Raw genomic sequence first — 12,398 nt, forward strand, 5'->3', positions numbered from 1 at the left:
ATTTCTAAAAGTGGGATAGCTGGGTCAAAAGGCAGTTCCATTTTTTTTTTAATTTTTTGAGGCATTTCGATACAGTTTTCCACAGTGGCTGCACCAATCTGCATACCCACCAGCAGTGCAGGAGGGTTCCTTTTTCTCCACATCCTCGCCAGCACTTATTCTGTGTTGTTTTCTTGATGAGCGCCAATCTGACTGGTGTGAGCTGATATTTCATTGTGGTTTTGATTTGCATTTCTCTAATGATTAGTGATGTTGAGCATTTTTTCATATGCCTATTGGCCATCTGTATGTCCTCTTTGGAGAAGTGTCCATTCTTTCACCCATTTTTTGATTGGATTGTTTGTTTTCCTGGCATTTACAAGTTTTTTATAAATTTTGGTTATTAACCCCTTATCAGACGTATTGTTGAATATATTCTCCCATTGTGTAGTTTTTCTTTTTATTCTGTTGTACAAAAGCTTTTTAGTTTGATATAGTCCCATTTGTTTATCCTGTCTTTTATTTCACTTGCCTGTGGAGATAAGTCGGCAAATATATTGCTGCGAGAGATTTCAGAGAGCTTACTGCCTATGTTTTCTTCTAAGATGTTTATGGTTTCATGGCTTACATTTAAGTCTTTGATCCATTTTGAGTTTATTTTTGTGAATGGTGTAAGTTGGTGGTCTAGTTTCATTTTTTTGCAGGTAGATGTCCAATTTTCCCAACACCATTTATTAAAGAGGCTGTCTTTACTCCATTGTATACTCTTACCTCCTTTGTCAAATATCAGTTGTCCATAAAGGTGTGGGTTTATTTCTGGGTTCTCTGTTCTGTTCCATTGATCTATATGCCTGTTCTTATACCAGTACCAGGCTGTTTTGAGTACAATGGCCTTGTAGTATAACTTGATATCAGGAAGTATGACACCTCCTGCTTTATTCTTCCTTTTCAAGATTGCTGAGGCTATTCATGTTATTTTCTGGTTCCATATAAATTTTTAGAATGTGTTCTATATCATTGAAGTATGTCATTGGTATTTTAATCGGTATTGCATTGAATTTATAAATTGCTTTGGGTAATATAGACATTTTAATGATGTTTATTCTTCCTAACCATGAACGTGGTATATGCTTCCACTTGTTTTTATCTTCCTTGATTTCTTTGGTCAATGTTTTATAATTTTCCGAGTACAAGTCTTTAATCTCCTTGTTTAAATTTACTCCTAGGTACTTTATTTTTTAGGTTGCAATAGTGAAGGGGATTTTTTCCTTAAATTCTCTTTCTGACAGTTCACTGTTGGTGTATAAAAATGCCTCTAATTTCTGAGTATTCATTTATATCCTGACACCTTGCTGAATTCATTTATCAGGTCCAGTAGTTTTTTGACTGAGACTTTAGGGTTTTCTATATACAATATCATATCATCTGCAAATAATGATAGTTTTCTTCTTTTCCAATTTGGATGCCTTTATTTCTTCTTCTTGTCTGATTGCTGTGGCTAGGACTTCCAGGACTATGTTGAATAAGAGTGGTGAAAAGGGGCACCCCTGCCTTGTTCCTGATCTTAAGGGGATTGCTTTTAATTTTTGCCCTTTGAGTATGATGTTGGCTGTGGGTTTGTCATAGATGGCCTTTGTCATGTTGATATATGTTCCCTGTATTCCCACTTTGCTGAGAGTTTTTATCATGAATGGGTGCTGGATTTTATCAAATGCTTTTTCTGCATCTATTGAAATTATCATGTAGTTTTTCTCCTTCCTTTTGTTTATGTGATGAATCACATTGACTGATTTGCAAATATTGTACCAGCCTTGCCTGCCAAGAATAAATCCCACTTGATCATGGTGTAAGATTGTTTTCATATATTGCTGGATCCAGTTTGCTAATATTTTGTTGAGGATTTTTGCATCTAAATTCATCAGGGACATTGGCCTATAATTTTCTTTTTTTGTGTTGTCCTTACCTGGTTTTGGAATCAGAATTATGCTCGCCTTATAAAAGGAGCTTGGAAGTCTTCCTTCCTCTTGAATTTTCTGAAATAGCTTGAGAAGGATAGGACTTAGTTCTTCTTTGAATATTTGGTAGAATTCACTTGTGAAGTCATCAGGCCCAGGACTTTGTTCGTTGAAAGTTTTTTGATAATTGTTTCAATCTCATTTGTTATAATCGGTCTGTTTAGGTTTTCTGATTCTTCCAGATTGATTTTTGGAAGATAGTAGGTATCAAGGAATTTGTACATTTAATCTAGGTTGTCTAGTTTTTTGGCATACAGGTTTTCATAGTATTTTCTTACAATATTTTGTATTTCTGTTGTGTCAGTTGTTATTTCTCCACTCTCATTTCTAATTTTATTTAAGTCCTCTCTCTTTTTTTTGGTGAGTCTGGTTAAAGGTTCATCGATCTTGTTTACCTTTTCAAAGAACCAGCTCCTGGTTTCATTGATCCTCTGTATTGTTTCTTTAGCCTCTATGTCATTTATTTCCTCTCTGATCTTTATTATTTCCTTCCTTCTACTATATCTGGGCTTTACTTGCTGTTCTTTTCCTAGTTCTTTTAGATGAAGGGTTAAGTTATTTATTTGAGCTTTTTCTAGCTTCTTAAAGTATGCCTGTAGTACTATGAACTTCCCTCTCAGTACTGCTTTTGCTATGTCCCATAAATTTTGAGTTGTTGTATGCTCATTATCATTTGTTTCTAGGAATTTTTTTATTTCTTCTTTGAGCTCATTCTTAATCCATTTGTTATTTAACAACCAGCTATTTAGTTTCCATGTGTTTGAGAATTTTTGAGTTTTTCTGTTGTGGTTGATTTCTACTTTCATGCCATTGTGATCAGAGAAAATGCTTGATATGCTTTCAATCTTCTTAAATTTGCTGAGACTGCTTTTGTGCCCTAACATGTGGTCTACCCTAGAGAATGTACCATGAGCACTTGAAAAGAATGTATATTCTGCTGCTTTAGGGTGAAATGTTCTGAAAATATCTATTAAATTGAGTTGATCTAGTGTGTCCTTTAAGTCTGCTGTTTCTTTGTTGATTTTCTGTCTTGAGGTCTATCTAATGATGTTAGTGGGGTATTGAAATCCCCTACTATTATAGTATTGCTGTTGATCTCGCCCTTTAAATCCATCAAAGTCTGCTTTATATATTTAGGTGCTCCTATATTAGGTGCGTAGATATTTATAATGGTTATGTCTTCCTGTTGGATTGCTCCCTTTATCATTATGTACTGGCCTTCTTTATCTCTTACTACAGTCTTTGTTTTAAAGTCCATTTTTTCTGATATAAGTATTGCTACCCCAGCTTTCTTTACATTTCCATTTGTGTGAAATATTTTTTTCCATCCTTTTACCTTCAGTCTATGTGCATTTTTTGTTTTAAGGTGTGTCTCTTGTAGACAGCATATGTACAGGTCCTGTTTTCTTATCCATGCAGCTACCCTATGTCTTTTGATTGGAATATTTAATCCATTTACATTTAAGGTTATTATTGATATGTAGTTGTTTATTGCCATTTTATTCTTTAAAGCTGTATTCCTCTTTTGCTATATTCTTTTCCCACTTTGATCTGCTTACAACAGGCCCCTTAACATTTCCTGCAGCATTGGTTTGGTTGTAATGAATTCCTTGAGCTTTTTTTTGTCTGGAAAGCTTTTTATTTTCCTTCAATTTTAAATGATAGCCTTGCTGGATAAAGTAGTCTTGGTTGTAGGTTCTTGTTCTGCATTACTTTGAATATTTCTTGCCATTCCCTTCTGGCCTCAAGTGTTTCTGTTGAGAAGTCAGATACCATCCTTATGGGAGCTCCTTTGTAGGTGATAGCCTTTTTTTCTCTAGCAGCTTTTAATATTTTCTCTTTATCACTTAGCTTTGGTATTTTAATTATGATGTATCTTGGTGTAGATTTCTTTGGGTTACTCTTTAATGGAGTTCTCTGAGCTTCTTGAACTTGTGAGAGTTTTTCCTGCCTTAATTTAGGGAAGTTTTCATCTATGATATGATTGAACAAAGTCTCTATCCCTTGTTCTTTCTCTTCTTCTTCAGGAACCCCTATGATGCCGATGTTATTTCTCTTCATGTTGTCACAGAGCTCTCTAAGAGTTTCCTCGGACTTTTTGAGTTTCTTTTCTTTTTTCTGTTCTGCTTCCATGCCTTCATTTATCTTGTCCTCCAACTCGCTAATTCAATCCTCAGCTTCATCCATGCTGTTTTTAATTCCTTCCATTGTGGTCTTCATTTCTGATATTGTATTTGTTATCTCCAACTGATTCTTTTTTAATATTTCAATGTCCTTTTTTATACTTGCTATTTCTTTATTTAGGTGTTCATAATGACCATCCATTGTTTTTCTAAGATCCCTAAGCATCCTAACAATCATTATTTTAAACTCTGCATCCAGAAGTTTGGTTTTTTCCATATCACTCAGTTCATTTCCTGGAGGTTTCTCTTGTGGTTTCATTTGGATTGCACTTCTCTGTCTTCTCATTATGTCTGTGTGTTTGGGTATATTGTTTCTAGAGCTGGTTGAGTCTAGGCTTGGTGTTGTCTGCCTCCAGTTTTCAGTTGTGTTATTTCTAGGTCTTCTTGTGTTAGCATCAGCTGTTATTTGTAATCCACTGTGGGATTTGGCTTTTCTAGTAGAGCTCTCAGAGATATTCTTTCCTCCACTGTGTCCCACCTACTAATGATACCATAAAAGGCATTTTTCATTTCTGTTACAGTTTTTTTTTATCTCTAGCATTCCTTGATTTTTTTCTTACAATTTCCATCTCTCTAACTTACAGTACCTATCTGTTCTTCCATGTTGTCTGCTTCTTCCATTAGAGCCCTTGGCATATTAATCATAGTTTTAAATTTCTGGTCTGATAATGTCAATATCTCTGCCATATCTGAATCTGATTCTGATGGTTGCTTTTTTTTTAAGTAATTTTTTTTTTGTATTTTTCTGAAATGAGAAATGGAAAGGCAGAGACAGACTCCCGCATTTGCCCGACTGGGATCCACTTGGTAAGCCCACTAGAGGGCAATGCTCTGCCCATCTGGGGCATGGCTCTGGTTGCAATGCCTGAGGCGGAGGCCACAGAGCCATCCTCAGCACCCAAGCCAACTTTGCTCCAATGGAGTCTTGGTTGCAGGAGGGGAAGAGATAAAAAGGAGAGGAGGAAGGATGAAGAAATAGATGGGTGCTTCTCCTGTATGCCCTGGCCTGATTGCTGTCTCTTTTAAACTATGTTGTTGTTATTGTTGTTTTTGCTTTTTAATATGCCTTATAATTTTTTGTTGGAAGCCAGATAAAATGCACTGAGTAAAAGGAACTGTATCAAATAGGTATTTAGTAATGTGGTAAGGAGTGAGGGGAGAAGCTCTATAATCCTATAGTTAGGTCTCTGTCTTTTAGTGAGCCTGTGCTCCAAGGCTGTGACCTTAATAAGTTCTTTTCAGTCTCTCACTCCCCACTCCCACCATTATGGACAAAATGGCTAGAACAGGCTAGAGATGGTTATTTCTCTTCCTCCTGGTCTGTTAGGCTCAGATAACTCCGTAACAGATTAAGGCTCTGGTAAAACGCTTTCTCCTGATGCTAGATCTTATTAAGAAAAACAGAAAGCTTTGACATATTTCCAAATGGTTATTTCCCCCTCCCACTACAGGAAGCACTAGGGAATTTTTCTCTAATACTCACTGTGAAGACCTAGAAGTAAAACCATGACAGTGTGGTAGTCTTCTATTACTGGGTCTCCCTAGAGTTGTAACCAATTACACTTTATGTTTTCCTACCCAGTACTGGTTCCCTTGGAGGTTTCTACTCCTGAGTTTCTGCTAGGGTGAACTATCATTCTCTTTATTCACCTGTCTTTCCAATTTGGGGGAGGGGGCAGCAGTTTCCTTGTGACCTCACTTCTCTGACATACCTAAGAAGATCTGTTAAATTTTCAGTATGTTCAGTTTTTTCTACTTGTTAGTAGAATATAGTGATAACTCCTAACAGTTCTTTACATGCTGAACCAAGAACCATACACAAAAAAAATCTCCATTTTCAATCTTTACCTTCACATTTAATAATTGATAAAAGTGTTAACATTCTTATGATATTAACAGGAAAAAATGAAAATCCGAATTTGTCTCAATGGCATACTAATTGCCCAAAATATGATTAATAATAGTGTTTACCTTATATATAAGGTCTACCGGAAAGTTCTGTCCGTTTTTGGAATAAAACAAAATTCAAATTTTTCTTACCGTTAGTAAACTTTATTAAATAATATAATTGCCATTATTATTAATGATTTCTTGCCAGTGTGAGGGCAATTTGTATATCCCATTTTTGAAAAATGTTTTCTCTTTTGATGCGAAAAATGGAACCAGTGCTTGTTTGATATCTTCTGCATTTTTGAATTTTTTTGCCCTTCAAAAAATTTTGTAAGGACAAAAACAAGTGATAGTCAGAGGGTGCTAAGTCTGGGGAATATGGTGGATGCGACAGACATGCTTCTGTAGCATTTCTTCCTTGTTGAAATTCGTAAAAATTATAGTGGCGTAAATGAACTTTATCAGTAGCTATGGGTACACTATGGCTTCACACATAAGACTAACGTGAATCAACTTTGTTTTAGTTAATTTGCTACATCAGTATGTATACATTAAGTGATAAAAATAGAGAGGCACACACGCGCCAAATAAACTTGCTTATGCGTCAAAACTTGTGATAGAAACGGACAGAACTTTCCGGCAGACCTTATATAATGCTAAAATGTCCATTATTAAACAATATACTTCATCCTTTCTTTTTTTAATTTATTTATTGATTTTAGGGAGAGAAGAAGGGAGGAGGGTGGGAGAGAGAGACAGAAACATGGATCTATTCCTGTATGTGTATGTGCCCTGACTGGGGATCAAACCCATAACCTTTGAGTATCAGGACAATGTTGTAACCAGCTGAGCTATCCAGCCAGGGCTTCTCCATCTGTTCTTTCTGAAGCAGTTAAAACATGTGGACAAATATTGTAGAAATCATGATTACAAACTAAAATATTTCCTAAATAAAGACCTAAATATTAAGTTTCCATTAAGGACTTCTTTAAAAAATCTATGAGTACATACTAAAATTCACTGGCTACCCTTACTGTTCAATTAATTTGTGAAAAATAAAGCCTATTTCTTCATTCCTAAAATAGAATTACAATCCCTTCTACACAAATAAAACTTTAAGAATCTTCCTCTGGAAGAAAATAATCAGTAGAAAGTGAAAATCTATATGTGAAATTTGACATTTAGATGTCAAATTCCCAAAATTTGCTGTTATTGTGGAATTAACCTGTATCAAACTTAATTTCCTTAGGAAATCTTTATCCACTGTAGAGTGCTGCCTGTTCTTATAGCAAGAAATACATTTATATTTTTTCAAGATCACTCTGTAAAACAACTCATTACCTTTTATATTACTGACTTAAATTTTATTCAATTGAATTTTAACATACTTAACCAAAAGCATGCTGGTTAAATAAGATGAGTGTATCTAATGCACCTTAAGAAATTTAAAATATGTTGCAAAAAAAGCCTCCAAACATAGCAACAACATGAGAATGGTCAAACCCAAGAGAACATATTAGCATTAATTCACTTCACACATATGTAAATTTTATTTTATTATTTCCACATCTGGGAATAATATTGTGTACCACTAGGTACACAATAGGCATTTCTAGGCCTTTATACAGTGAACAGATGGTGGGTACACCATTACAACATTAGGAGCTAGGGTAACATGCTAAGGAATTATTAATAATGTTGCTCTTCAGCCAGAGGATAGCTACAGACTTGGATAATGTTCCTACAGGGATGATGAGGAATTAGAGTGATGGTCACAAAAAGAACTGGGAAAAGTGATCACAGTAACAAGTGAAAGATTATATATAAGCTCTTAGAAAAAAGATTTATCTGCCAAAAAAACAGTTGTCAAATAAGAATGAAGATGGATGCTTGTGAATGATAGAAAAGAGCACTCTAAAAGAAAAGTTCCACTCAATCTACTAAATATAAAATATATTCCTGAAACCCCAAAACAAAGTCAGTATTTAAGTGAAACTGAGACTTAGTATTTAACATAGTTTCTAGCTAAAGTAATAACCAACAAAATAAATCCAACTATGTCATTTCATAAGAGCTGAAGAAATGAAAATATCAAATGCAAAAAAAAAACCAAAAAAAATTAAGACTTAGTCATGTTGGGTGGTCACATATGTAAAAACAAACTAACTATTCAGGTGAGAATGGTTGTGTAAGAGATAAGATAGCCTAGAAAATACAGCACAGAATGTAATCCTGCTCCAAAAAATGATGTTTAGGTCAGTGTATCATCACTAGGGCTAAATAATGTAGTCTCAGTGGAATCTTTTGAGAAAGTGATACAGCATCAATAAATAACAGTGTTTTCTATGCCTAAAGAGAAAAAGGTTTCCTAACTTTTAAAAAGAGAAAATTCAGATTTAATAACAAAGTTATTTTAATATTAAATGTGAAAATGGCTTACCTTCCTTCCCCTAAAATATAAGAAGCTGATGAAACCACATGATACTTCCAAAGAAAGATATTATTGCTTGAATCTGGGTCACTGAAATTACCAACTGTTCAAAATGAGACAAAAGAAAGGGGTAACATTAATTATCTACGATTATACATTTCTTTTGTTGTTAACATGAAACATATCTCATATAAAACCTCATAAGGTCATTCAAATGAGATACCTGTTCCTAAGTTTGAATTCTCCAGGGACAGCTCCTTTGATACAGAGACTGAACAAATAATTAACTCTATTTAAACAATTCTGGATCACCCAATGATCAAGGTTTTGTTTGTTTGTTTGTTTAATTAAAAAACTTTCTTTAATATTTACCATTATCCCACTTTAATTTTTTTTCTAAAAAAGAATATGAAAGTTCAACTAATACAAAAAGGCCCCACTTAAAAAAAAAAAAAAGGCAGGGGAGGGGGTGAACGGGGAACAGGACAGGAATATCCAAACAGCTTCAAGGACAAAAAGCATGTTACACACCATATTATATTTACAGTTCCTCATCTAGAATTCAACCAACATACAACTGCAGCAATCAGCCAAGCTTAGCAAATTAAAATAACAGTAATTTTGACAGATTACCTTCTATAAATATTCAAATATGAACATTTGTGTGCATGCAAGGTTCTCTATCTGCCAATCAAAATGTTTTGTTTAGGTTCCTAAACTTGGGCTTTTTTTTTTCACCTTTCTTTTTTATAGGAATCCCCTGATCTTTTACTTTCATTTTAACTCTTTTTACCTAAACTGATAAACAGACCAATCATGCCTCTATTTATAGCCTTAATTATTATCCATTGACTGAATTAAAACTTTTTTTAAAGATTTTTATTTATTCATTTTAAAGAGAGGGGAGAGAGAGAAGGGCTGGGAGGAGTGGGAAGCATCAACTCCTAGTTACTGCCCATATGTGCCTTGACCGGACAAGTCCAGGGTTTCAAATCAGCAACTTCAGCATTCCAGGTCAATTCCTTCCCCACTGCACCACCACAGGTCAGATGAAAATTTTAAGGATAACTTTTATATATAGCAGTGTTTTTCAACCCCGGTCCAAACAAGTGGTAGAAAAACACTGATATAAAGCATCAAGAGACAAAAAGAAATTACCTAGGAAGTTTGAAAATCTATCTGTATCCAATCCTCTATCGAGGGACACTTTGGTTGTTTCCATGTCTTGACATATATATTATAGAATACTACTCAGCTATAAGAATTGATGAGTCTGACCAGGCGGTGGCGCAGTGGGTAGAGAGTCGGACTGGGATGCAGACGACCCAGGTTCAAGACCCCAAGGTCACCAGCTTGAGCACGGGCTCATCTGGTTTAAGCAAAGCTCACCAGCTTGGACCCAAGGTCACTGGCTTGAGCAAGGGGTTACTCAGTCTGCTGAAGGCCCCCAGTCAAGGCACATATGAGAAGGCAATCAATGAACAACTAAGGTGTCACAACAAAAAACTAATGATTGATGCTTCTCATCTCTCTCCGTTCCTATCTCTGTTCCTATCTATCCCTCTGACTCTCTCTATGTCTCTGTAAAAAAAAAAGAAAGAAAGAAAGAAAAGCCTTAAAAAAAAAGAATTGATGACATAGTGCCATTTATGACAACATGGATGGACCTGGAAAACATTATACTGAATGAAATAAGTAAATCAGAGAAAGCTAAGAACTGTATGATTTCACATATAGGTGGGATATAAAACAGAGACTCATGGTTACAAATAAAAGTGAAGTGGTTACCAGGGGGAGGGGGATGTGGGGATGTGAGGATGTGGGGGAGGGGGTATAGGGGAGGGTGTAAAGAGGAACAAATATAAGGTGACAAAAAATAATTTGACTTTGGGTGACGGGTATACAACATAATCAACAGATCAAATGCTATAGAAATGTTTACCTGAAACCTATATACTCCTATTGATCAATGTCACCCTGTTAAATTTAATTTTCTAAATAAAATTTTTTTAATAAAAAAAAGACATAAAGGCCCTGGCCGGTTGGCTCAGCGGTAGCGCGTTGGCCTGGCGTGCGGGGGACCCGGGTTCGATTCCCGGCCAGGGCACATAGGAGAAGCGCCCATTTGCTTCTCCACCCCCCCCTTCCTTCCTCTCTGTCTCTCTCTTCCCCTCCCGCAGCCAAGGCTCCATTGGAGCAAAGATGGCCCGGGCGCTGGGGATGGCTCCTTGGCCTCTGCCCCAGGCGCTAGAGTGGCTCTGGTGGCGGCAGAGCAATGCCCCGGAGGGGCACAGCATCGCCCCCTGGTGGGCAGAGCATAGCCCCTGGTGGGCATGCCGGATGGATCCCGGTCGGGCGCATGCGGGAGTCTGTCTGACTGTCTCTCCCTGTTTCCAGCTTCAGAAAAATACAAAAAAAAAAAAAAAAGACATAAAGACAAAAAGAAAGACTCAACAGGGGTGGAGGGAGGGGGCAGAGACAGCATCTTAAAGAATGGCAGCTGAAAAAAAAAAACTTTTCATTAATGCAATCAGGTATGCCTTAGTGGAGTAAAAACCAAATGCAAAGAACAATTAACAGCTTCATAAATTTGGGCTGTATTCAAAGTTCCATTAAGACAGACTACCATTGCTTAACCAGGTGGTGGCACAGTTGATAGAGCGTTAGGCTGGGATGCAGAGGACCCAGGTTCCAAAACCCAAGGTCACCAGCTTGAGCACGGGCTCATCTGGCTTCAGCATGGGCTCACCCAGCTTGAGCACGAGGTTGCTGGCTTGAGCATGGGATCATAGATATGACTCCATGGTCACTGGCTTGAAGCCCAAGGTCATTGGCTTAAGCCCAAGGTCGCTGGCTTGAGCAAGGTGTCACTTGCTCTGCTATAGTCCCCCTGGGTCTCAAGTTTACTTTATTGTGAGAATACAACACATAATACACATAACATATAAAATATGTGTCAATCGACTGTTTATGCTGTTAGTAAGACTCCTAGTCAACAGTAGTTAAGGTTTTCAAGAGTCAAAAGTCAGGCACCCCTAACCTCCACATTGTTCAATGGTCAACTATAGTATGAAATTCAAACCAAATGCAATTTTTGAAACCTATAGATACTCCTACTTAATCAAGGCAAGGCATCTGATGCATGAATTTGTTCCCTCTCCTTCTACCTCCTATTAGTTTCTTTTAAACATATATGCTACTACTGAAACTCTGTATTCAAAACAGCATCAAAAATATGGAAGAATAGTCAACTTATTCAGAGGTATATACCCTTCTGTTCCCACCTGGAAAGAAACAATTATATTTTAATACCTCTAACGAAGATTGTTCAAAATATTTCTAGAAAGTCAGGCAGGTTTGCAAGAAACTCCTGAAGATCATTCACCATTCAAACACCCAAACCCAGATCCAAGCCAGATCAGTGGTTCTTAAAGCAGGAAAGGAAGAAAAGTCTGATCTAGGAATCAACAACTTCAGCCTTCCCTGAAAGCTTGTTAGAAATGCAGAATCTCTGGCCCTATCCAGCGACATACTCAGTCAGAATCTGCATTTTAACAAGATCCCCAAATAATTCATGTAGACGTTAAATTTTAATTAGTTATTTATTTATTTTCACGAGAGAGAGAGAGAGAGAGAGAGAGAGAGAAAGAGAGAGAGAGAGAGGGAGAGAAAGAGAGAAGGAGATTGGGGGGGACAGACAGGGATGAAGAGAGAGGAGAAACATCAACTCATAGCTGCAGCACCTTAATTATTCATTGAGTGCTTTCTCATACGTGCCTTGACCAGGGAGCCCCAGCCGAGCCAGTGAGCCCTTGCTCAAGCCAGCAACCTTGGGCTCAAACTAGCACCCTTGGGCTTCAAATCAGAAACCTTTGGGCTCAAGCCAGCAACCATAATGTC

The 12,398-nt window shown here is 36.8% G+C and overlaps 1 protein-coding gene across 3 annotated transcripts in view; it reads right to left on the reverse strand.

Moving 5' to 3' along the window:
- Positions 1-12,398, reverse strand: part of FUT8 (fucosyltransferase 8) — a 251,441-nt gene that overhangs the window by 177,246 nt on the left and 61,797 nt on the right. For all 3 annotated transcript variants that reach the window (XM_066275887.1, XM_066275886.1, XM_066275888.1), the window contains exon 3: positions 8,508-8,601. The gene's annotated coding sequence lies outside the window, so the exon portion shown is untranslated. The remainder of the gene's footprint in view (positions 1-8,507; positions 8,602-12,398) is intronic.

The sequence above is a fragment of the Saccopteryx bilineata genome, chromosome 4 (genome assembly GCF_036850765.1).
Source record: "Saccopteryx bilineata isolate mSacBil1 chromosome 4, mSacBil1_pri_phased_curated, whole genome shotgun sequence".
Taxonomy (NCBI): Eukaryota; Metazoa; Chordata; class Mammalia; order Chiroptera; family Emballonuridae; genus Saccopteryx; species Saccopteryx bilineata.